The 9,597-nt window shown below is 44.4% G+C and overlaps 1 long non-coding RNA gene across 1 annotated transcript in view; it reads right to left on the reverse strand.

Moving 5' to 3' along the window:
* Positions 1 to 9,153, reverse strand: part of LOC109297037 — a 19,558-nt gene extending 10,405 nt beyond the window's left edge. The window contains exons 1-2 of the long non-coding RNA XR_002097166.1: positions 9,104 to 9,153; positions 8,790 to 8,793 (exon numbers count right to left, since the gene is read on the reverse strand). This is a non-coding gene — a long non-coding RNA (uncharacterized LOC109297037). The remainder of the gene's footprint in view (positions 1 to 8,789; positions 8,794 to 9,103) is intronic.
* Positions 9,154 to 9,597: the final 444 nt, after the last annotated feature.

A 9,597-nucleotide genomic window follows, 5' to 3' on the forward strand; every position in this document is an offset into this window, starting at 1 on the left:
GGATGAGCCTACAACTGGTTTCCCCTAGCAACAGCCCTTCGTCTCTCCCAGGCGATGCTGTTTTCAGAATGGGAGCGGGTAAAGGGAGCAGAGGAAGCTCATTCTAGGGGTTCTTTAGACAGCGTTGGAGGGTGAGGTGGGTGAATTGACACCTTGGGAACCCTTCCTAGCTAGGGTGTATTAGAGTTCCCCCTACCTTGTGGGGCCTCCAAAACACCCGTCCTACCCTCTAGCATGGGTTTAAAAAACAACAGACAGAACTTCCTCCGCTCCCTTTCTCCCTTCCCATTCTGAAAACTGTGATAGGCTGGGAAGCAGCGTAGACAGAAGTTACTGAAGATACTCTGTTTTGAAATGTCTTCATCTGAACCCTCATGCAAAGAGGGTTCAGATTTTTGCAGGATCAGGCTTTTTTAAAGTGCTTTGCAGCCATGCACTTCTGTTTGGGCATGCTGTAGAGTGCTTTTAGGGGTTAGATTGGGTGAAAATGGTCACTTCTGTCTGTGCCCTCAGTGTCCTGTTGAAATCCCAGCTAAATAAATAAATACACACACAGTAACTGTGTATTTAGTACTTGATTAGGAGAGGAAATGAAGAACTTATTTCCTAAAGCCATAACATTTCTGCTGCAACTGAATATGCAACAGTTTTTCCAGAACTTTTGTAATATTTTTGAACATCATAAACATTGAACAAGGTGTATGTACATGTGTTTTTCATTTTAAATATAATCATACTTCCATAAATAGTAAATATTGTGATCAATTCACCTATCACATATGTTGAGCTCAATCAAATTACACTTTTTAATTGCTATCCTTTCCAATTACATTCTTACCTTTTAGAAGAACCATCAGCAAGCAAGTCCATGCACATGTGGGACCCCACAATGATGCCGAAGATATTAATCAATTTTTCTCTTCCTGAATTGGTGTACGTTTTGGCCAGTTCTACAGTTTTCTAGCATACAACATACAGAGCTGAATTAGATATATATATTACACACACGCAAGAATTATCATACATCTGGCAGCAGTGGTAAGCACTATATTTTACCCATCTCAACAGTATGTAGGCTAATAATGTCTCTATAAAATATTGTCCCCCTTTTGGCCAGTCTTAAAAACTTACTCTTGTCACCTGATACTACCACCAGCTGAAGATCTCTTCTCACTGATGTGGTAGAGGATTAAGCCCTTTTGCACTAAGATACCAGGGGAGAAATCCTGGCCCCATTGAGGTCAATGGAAAAACTCTCATGGCCTCAGCGCTAGCCCTTTCCCCCACATCCCCTTCCCAGTTCTTTGTGTGATTTATCATTCGATTGTGTCTATTTGCAGCACAACGGGTATGTCAACGCATGGAATTAATGAGCAGCAATAAACTCTGGAGCATTTTGCACTGGTATTTTTCTCCCAGGCACTATGGTTGAACATGTACCTGGGACCACCAGCACATTGAGCCAGGTTGGAGCAGCCCCAGCTGGCAGGGAATCCAGGGGGATCAGCCTGCCAGTCTGGGGCTGGTCCCCAGCAACTGAATGTATTGTGGAGGGGCTGGCTGGGACATGAGGATGCTCCAGTACAGGACTAGCCACCAGGCAGCTCCCACACTGAAGCACCCTTGTGCCCCAGCCAGCCCCATCAGCAGCTACATGTGCATTGCTGCACACTAAATAACACCACCACAGGATAGTACTTGTGTTTATAACTACTAACCTACAGCTGAGCTTATTAGTTTACTCCATCTTAATAGCACTGCATATGTAGATGCAGAGACTTTACTGTGGAGCTAATTAAGCAACTTTGCAGTACACATCTCATGTAGCCATGCCCAGTGCAGAATGCTTCAGAGGGAGGACACATTATTAAGCAGCATGGGTGAAATCCTCCCCCCTGTAGGGGACCCCTACAAGGGCCAGGCAGCAGTCTAGTAACAGCTTAAAAGTTTTTAAAACATTGAACAATAAAGTGGTCTTTCTTCTCTTTTACACTCAGTAACAAATCCATGTTGTGTGTGTGAGCTTTCTGTGTTAATTCTGGGCATGGGCTTTCAGGTTTGGTTCTATAAGCACAGACAAAAACAATGCTGCATGAAGTGACCTGACATAACAGCAGTAACCTAATGTGAACTGACACTTACGAAAGAAAATATTAAAAATGTATTCCCTTCCCTTCGATTATATCCTGCAGGCACAGGTTAGAGCTCGGGAATAAGCTATTTAACTTTCTTACCATGAACAGATATGGAGAAGGTGTCAGATCTATGAACCAGGGCTTATTTTGATTTGCCAGTAACTTGAAGTAGCCCCAGTCACTGGAGCAGTTGTCTGATTTATGAGGAACCTTTTGGGCTGAGACAGAAAAAGTACCATCTCTTGAATATTGTTATATACATTTTTGTTTAAACATTTGAATATAACAGATTGTAGCTTTGCCGGTGGCAGATCACATCAAAATCATAGTCAGCCCCACTTCTACATGTGGTCATTAAGAGGATTTGCAAGTATACTCTATGAGGCTTGAACAACTATACTGCTTGTCCACTGGGATCAAAAACATACTCACTGAAGCCCTGCTGCTAGGGATTGCTACCAGCCAGTAAAACTGAGAGGGCTTATCTACACAAGACATTTTACTGAGAAGCTGCCTAATTAGCTCCACAGTAAAGTCTCAGCATCTACATGAGCAGCCCTATTAGGCCGCAGTAAACTAATTAACTTTCACCATAGTTTAGTACTTGTAAACACAAATACTATCCTGTGATGACATTATTTAGTGCACAGCAACACACATATAACCACTGATGGGGATAGCTGGGGCACAAGGGAGCTTCAGTGCCAGGGCTGCCTACTGGCTAGTCCTGCACTGGAGCATCTTCATGGTCCAGCCAACCCCTCCATAGTATGTTGAGCTGGACTGGAGCAGCCCTGGGCTGGCAGGCTGACTCCCGCAGACCCCATGCCAGCTGGGACTGCTCCAGCTCAGCTCAACGTGCTGCAGTCCCAGGTGCGTGTGAAGATGTGATGCCTGGGAGCAACAAACTCTGATGTAATATGCACTGGAGTTTATTACATCACATTCATTTCACATGTAGATGTGCCCAATGGGCATGTCTACATGAGACGCTACTGCACAGTGGTTACTGCACATTTATTTAGTACTTGTATAATCAAGTACTAAATAAATACACAGTAACTGGAGTTACTGTGCAGTAGTGCCAGCAAATGACTTTTAAGTGACTCTACTCCCCAGTAGCCTAATAATACTGCTCAATAGTGTATTAACACTGTGCTATGATACGCTACTGTACAGTATTATTCAGCTACTGCACAGTAAGCATTTCATGTATACATGCACAGTAAGTGGTAAGAAATGGTACAGTCCAACAGAACCTTTGCTACTGTGGGGCATCGACCAGCACAGCTAAACCCGTGATTCTCAAACACATGTTGTGGTACCCTGGGGTATCTGGAGATGGTTTCAGGGGTGCTACAGATGCCATGAAATGTCAGCATTGTTAAGTTTGTAAACATGGTTCACAAGATAAACCCAATGATTTAAACTAAGACTCCATAATGTTAAAACAATTCTGACCTGTTGTAGTGTTTCTGAGTTTTTTGCAACAGAAGAATTGCTCTATTATTTTTCCATAGTCAAAACATTTGTGAGAACTAAGAGTTGGTAGTTTCCAATGTATGCCTTGAGCCTAAAAATATTGAGAACCACTGAACTAAACCAATGAAAGCAGCACAAACCATTTCAACAAAATGTCTCTAATGTAAGCAGGTTAAATACAAAATAGCCTCTCCTTGTATGCTCATTATAAAAACAAAAAGAGGCTGTGGAGCATTGGCTTGCCTAAATATTTCATCAGCAAGAACAGTATTCTTCAAAGATTACAACTTAGGACACGGTTGAAAGCATATTCTGACTGAAAGATCTGATTTTTGTCTGCTCCTGACAGTGATTTCTAGTGGCACGCAGTTAGTGTCTCAATTCTGAAAATCAAAACTTCCTTGCTCCCATTACATTGATCAGGTGTATATGTTGGGGAAGAAATGGTGGATAGCAGGGTAGAATTAATGGGGGAGAGGAAAAAAACCCTGTTATTATTCAAATGTAAATAAATGCATATATAATAGTGTCTGCCCTGGGATCTAGGGGCTTTATCATCAATAAAACCACACTATAAAAATATTACTAAAACCACATATAGCATATTCTCCCTCATACAAGCAACAATGAAGTGAAAAATATATTAAAAACAAAAAATCTCTCCCAGTTCCATAGCAAGGAAGTTTGGGTAAGACAGAAAAACACCACCCCCAAACTTTAATAGCGCCTTTATTAGATTCATTACTCCCTTTATGTGCTCTGTCCCAAGTCAGCAATTAAAGAAACAAACTTATAAAGTCTTTATAGGGGCATTTAGGCTGATACCAAGCTCGGGGTAGAAAGAGCCCTCAGTGGCTTGGTCCATCCAGGCGCCAGGCAGTAGGGGTGTCTGAAGCGGGCTCTATTTGATTCGGATTCAGCCGGATTTGGGGGACAGTGATTTGATTTGCTGATTTGGACTGTCCCAATTCAATTTGGCCAAATCTTAATCTGAAGATTCAATTCTGATTCGGAGAATCAGTGATTCAGCCATAGACACAGATTTATATGTTTTTTCTATGTACCTTGAGGTACCAGGTGCAGCTTGTGAATGCTGAGATGGTGTGGAGGATGGAGTGTCCCACAGGAGCGTGGTGTGGGGGTAGTCCCCTGTGTGCTTGGTGGTGGACCCAGAAGTGGAACAGAAGTATTGTATTTCCGGTCCACTTCCAGGTATGCTGCTGAGTGCACAGGGGACCCGCCCAACACTTCCCCTTGCCCCCCTCCCTGGATCTGATCAGTCATGGGGGGACCCCAGGTGCTACCTCAGACCCAGGAGGCACCAGTCACTGAGCCAGTGGGTGTCCCCCATGTGCTGCACGGCAGACACGGAAGTGGACCAGAAGTACTTTGAAGTACTTTTGTTGCATAAAACTCAGAAACACTACACCAGGTCAGAATTGTTCTAACATTATGGATTCTTATTTTAATTCATTGGGTTTATCTTGTGACCCATATTTGCAAACTTAACAGTGCTGACATTGCATGGCATCCTGCAGCACCCCTGAAACTTTGAAGCTAGATGTATGGTGCATTTGAAACTCTTTACGTACTTCTGGTCCACTTCTGGATTCTCTGCTGAGTGCATGGGGGACCCCCCATGCTGCCGTGGGACACTCCATCTGCCCCACCATATCACTGTTCACAAGACATGCCTGGTATCCTGAGATACATAGAAAAAACATAAAGCTGTGTCTATGGCTGAATCTTCGAATCTCTCTGAATCAGTTCAGAGGCTTCTGATTCAATTCAGAGAGATTAAAGGGTCTCCTGATTCAATCCAGATTTGGAGATTCAGCCACCAAACTGGGCTGAATCTCCTCCAAATTGAATCGCCAACTGAAGCTTCTCACAGTCCTACCAGGCAGGTGGAAATCAGCCCCCCACAGCTCAAAGGCACAGTGTTGCAACAGGGCAGGTGTTGCTGTTTCTTTCCTGCGCTCCAGGAATAGGGCTGTGGCCAGGCAGAGCGAGCTCTACGGCCATTGTTTTACCCACCTCACCCCAGGCAGGATTGGGCCCGCAGGCCCTGGTACTGCTTGGGTGTAATCTCTGTCCCCCACCCTGAGCAGTGTCCATGTGCCAGGGCTGCACCACCCACCAGAGAGAGCGACCCCTGTGAGCTGGGAGGGTGGGGAACACTAGGCTGCAGCACATGTGGCTGTACGGTGGAGAGGCGTGTCTGTCTTTGCAGTACTGGCCTGTGGTACAGCCAGTCTCTGGGTGGGGTCTGAGCCACTGGGCACAACCTGCACCTATGCTATCACCCCTCTGGTTGCCCAAGCCCTGCCACACCCTTCCAGCCTCCCACTCGACTTGCGACTCACCCGTTCAACTCCTGCTCAACTCACCCATTAGCACCCCTTCACTTAGGCACCCAGGTGAGTGTCCCTGCTTGCACCTCCCTGGTTATGGTACTGATCCATTTGGTAAAACCATCTCCAATGTTCACCCAATAGATGGAGTTATATTCTGTACCCTGAAGAGTAAATATTTTGAACAAATGTGTAGAGAACAAATTCCAAAAACAAAAAATCCTTGGCTATATTGTCCTGTCCATAGCCAACTCTTTTCAATGCAGAAGGGAGGCCTGGCTCAGAAATGTCTGTTGACTGTAGCAGAGGGAGGCCTTCTCTCAGGTAGGCAGGTCCTGAGGTTTTCATACCTAGTAGGCTTATGGTCCTTAGAAATTTGGATGGGGAGCAAAAGGATCAAAAAAGATGCAGACAAAAAGTTATGCCTAAGGGTCCTGCTATACCCACTGCTAGTCTGGCCTTCCATCAGCAGTGTGACTGTAGCCAACGTAAGCCCAAGTTTTTTGGTAAAAGCCATGGATGGCACACAAGATTGAGATGAAGGTAAATATATTCCAGCTGAGTACAATGGCATGTAGGAGAGACCATAATGATGCATGCTTAGCATAACCAGGACAGAGAGGCAACATGGCTGGGCCGACTATAGTGAATCAAGTAGCTGACCTATAAGGGGTGGGGCTCTGTGGAGTAATGGTTAAGAAGTACTAGCCAGTTTGAGAAGGAAAAATAAGTAGTGAAAATGCTCTTTTATTAGTTTAAAACAGTAGTTCAAGGCTTCCTAGGACTCTTCATTTCACATTCTGACTAGGGAAAGTCTTGGCTATTTTAAACAAAACTTTGAAGCTAGATGTATGGTGCATTTGAAACTCTTTAAGTTCATACTTTGTGTTGGAGGATCTTACTTTTCAACTCTGGGGCAAACTAGTCACCAGATATGGGGTAGAAAGGAATTTCCCCCCCTAAATCAGTTTGGGATGGGCTGCAAGGTTTTTGCTTTCTTGGCAGTGTGAGGCTTGTTCTTCCCAGGAGCACCTGGGTATGCAGTAATCTAAAACCTACTTTGTCGGGCCACTGGTTTTGCCATTTTCTCTTGTGCTTCTTGAAACCAAAGAGCCTAGGCAGGTTTTTGGTTTGAATGTGAGCATTACTTTTTCAGCATGGGATATTAACTTAAAAGTCCCAATTGTAGAACTACAAAACACTAGAACTCTTGGTTCAGAGATGATACTTTTTATTAGACCAATTAAAAATTGTAAAAAAATGTATCTTTTTTTTCTGCAAGCTTTAAGGCACATGTGCCCTTCTTCAGACTCAGGGAAAATTAAAGATGATACAGAGTCCCCATAGGTAGAAAATAAATTTAGTTTTTGCACAGAAGAAGTTGAAGTTGGAAGTCTGTTCCTCTGGGTCCATGAGGATGTCTTTGTGAGTTGCTCTTATGTGCAGATAAGGCTGGATTCGAATGGTAGAACAGTGTTTTGACATCAAACGTATGCAGAAATAGATTTCTTAAGACAGTTTTCTACCACATGTTGTAACAGGGTCCAATTCCAGAGGTGGCCATGATTCCCCTAGAGCCCCCTCAGTCCTTGTCAACTTGGCCCTCTTGGGCAATTTCCCCTTCTCCTCGCCTGACACCTTAATCAAATGATACTTTCAGAAAAGGGAGGCTGCCTCAGGGCTTCCCAAGTCTTCTCATGAGTGCTGGTATTGCTGCTCATCAGGAGAGTCATCTTAAGGGCTATTTACATGGGCTCCATTCTCCCCCAATACCCACATCCATGCCTCACTGATGTTATATATACTACTCAATCATAACTTCCCCTATGGGCTACAGGCTCCTGGCTCTGTTCACCCTTACACCAGTTTCTTTCTGGGCTATAGACACTCTGGCTCTCTTGGTCTCCGGTGGCCCTCCTGGCCTTTGATCCTTCTCCTGAGACCCATCCTGAGCCCTGGGCCTGCTCCTATGTCAGTGAAACCTATGGGCACCCTGGCTGTACCTGCACCCTGGGCCCTCCACTCCCTGCTCACTCTGCCCACTGGCCCTCCATTCTCTCTCTCCCTGAGCCAGCTGGGACCTCCTTATCTCCCCTTAGTCCCTTCCACAAACCACCAGACATTTCCCAGGCTGCATGCTCTGTTCCACCAGCCCTAAGGCTGAGCTCCCTGTCCTAAGGCTGCATAGCTACAGGCATACTCAGTGTGAGCCAGAGTCACTTCCTCACCGCTCAGGAGCTCTTTCCTCATCTGCTGCCAGGATAAGACTCCTGACCCCAGCTCAGACTCTGGGTTTATATTTTCCCTAAGCCTGCCCTTTTGTTGGTCAGGTGACTCTCCTGATTGCCACCTGAGCACTCACTGCAACCTCTTCCCTTCTTGAAGTGAAAGGCATGCCAAGTGCCCTGTCACACATGTTCAATGGTGTTGCAAAACAAGCTGAAAGGGTTGTGTTAAAGTGTTACCTCCAGTTTAATTATTGGTTAGAATCTTATGGATGAAATGCTGTGCCTCTCCACATGATCTCCCTCTAAATCACTAATTCAAGCCATCTCGCAAAATGTCACTGCTAGAAATATAGCTCCCAGGAAATCTTATTGAAGAAATGACATGCAAGTGTTGGGGTTTTTTTCAGTTTTCCTAACTTTTGGGTCATTTTAACAGTAATGGTGTATTTTGATATGAATTTTTAGTACAGATGCATTTTTCACCCAGAAGTAGATGTCAATACTTCATTTCTAAATTTAGACAATGATGTGATGCATACTTCTTGGAAAATGAACCTAATCTTTAACTTGGGCAGATTTGCTAGAAAAACCTATCTTCATAATAAGAATCAGTCCATTCTTGAGATTTCTGCCCTAAAAAAATGTCAGTAAAGATTTAACAATTTAAAAACATATGCAGTCCCAAATGCCAGAGCAGTGAAGACAAAACCTATTTATTCATGTCCCTGGAATACCAAAGAAATATGTGGTGATCCTTCATGGTACCTCATTGACTTCAGTGGATACTGGGTTGAAACAAGTCTGGTGTGTTGTCAATAGGTTAAGAGAAATGATTGTTTCCCTCTATTCAGCACTGGTGAGGCCACATCTGGAGTACTGTGTCCAGTTTTGGGCCCCCCAGTACAGAAAGGACATGGACAAATTGGAGAGAGTCCAGTGGAGGGCAACAAAAATGGTGACAGGGCTGGGGCACATGACTTATGAGGAAAAAGCAAGGGAACTGGGCTTATTTAGTCTAGAGAAGAGAAGACTCGGGAGGGATTTATTAACAGCCTTCAAGTACCTGAAGAGGGGTTTGAAAGAGGATGAAGCTAGGCTGTTTTCAGTGGTGGCAGATGACAGAACAAGGAGCAATTGTCTCAAGTTGCAGCAAGGGAAGTTTAGGTTGGGTATTAGGAAGAATTTTCTCACTAGGAGGGTAGTAAAACACTGGAACAGGTTACCCAGAGAGGTGGTGCAATCTCCATCTTTAGAGGGTTTTAAGACTCGTCTACACAAAGTCCTGGCTGGGATGATGTAGCTGGGGTTGGTCCTGCTTGGACTAGATGGGACCTCCTGGGGTCCCTTCACACCCTGATTTTTTTAATTCTATAAATACCGATGAACAGATATTAGAAG

The sequence above is a fragment of the Gavialis gangeticus genome, unplaced genomic scaffold (genome assembly GCF_001723915.1).
Source record: "Gavialis gangeticus isolate Ggan-Ray unplaced genomic scaffold, GavGan_comp1, whole genome shotgun sequence".
In the NCBI taxonomy this organism is placed as follows: domain Eukaryota; kingdom Metazoa; phylum Chordata; order Crocodylia; family Gavialidae; genus Gavialis; species Gavialis gangeticus.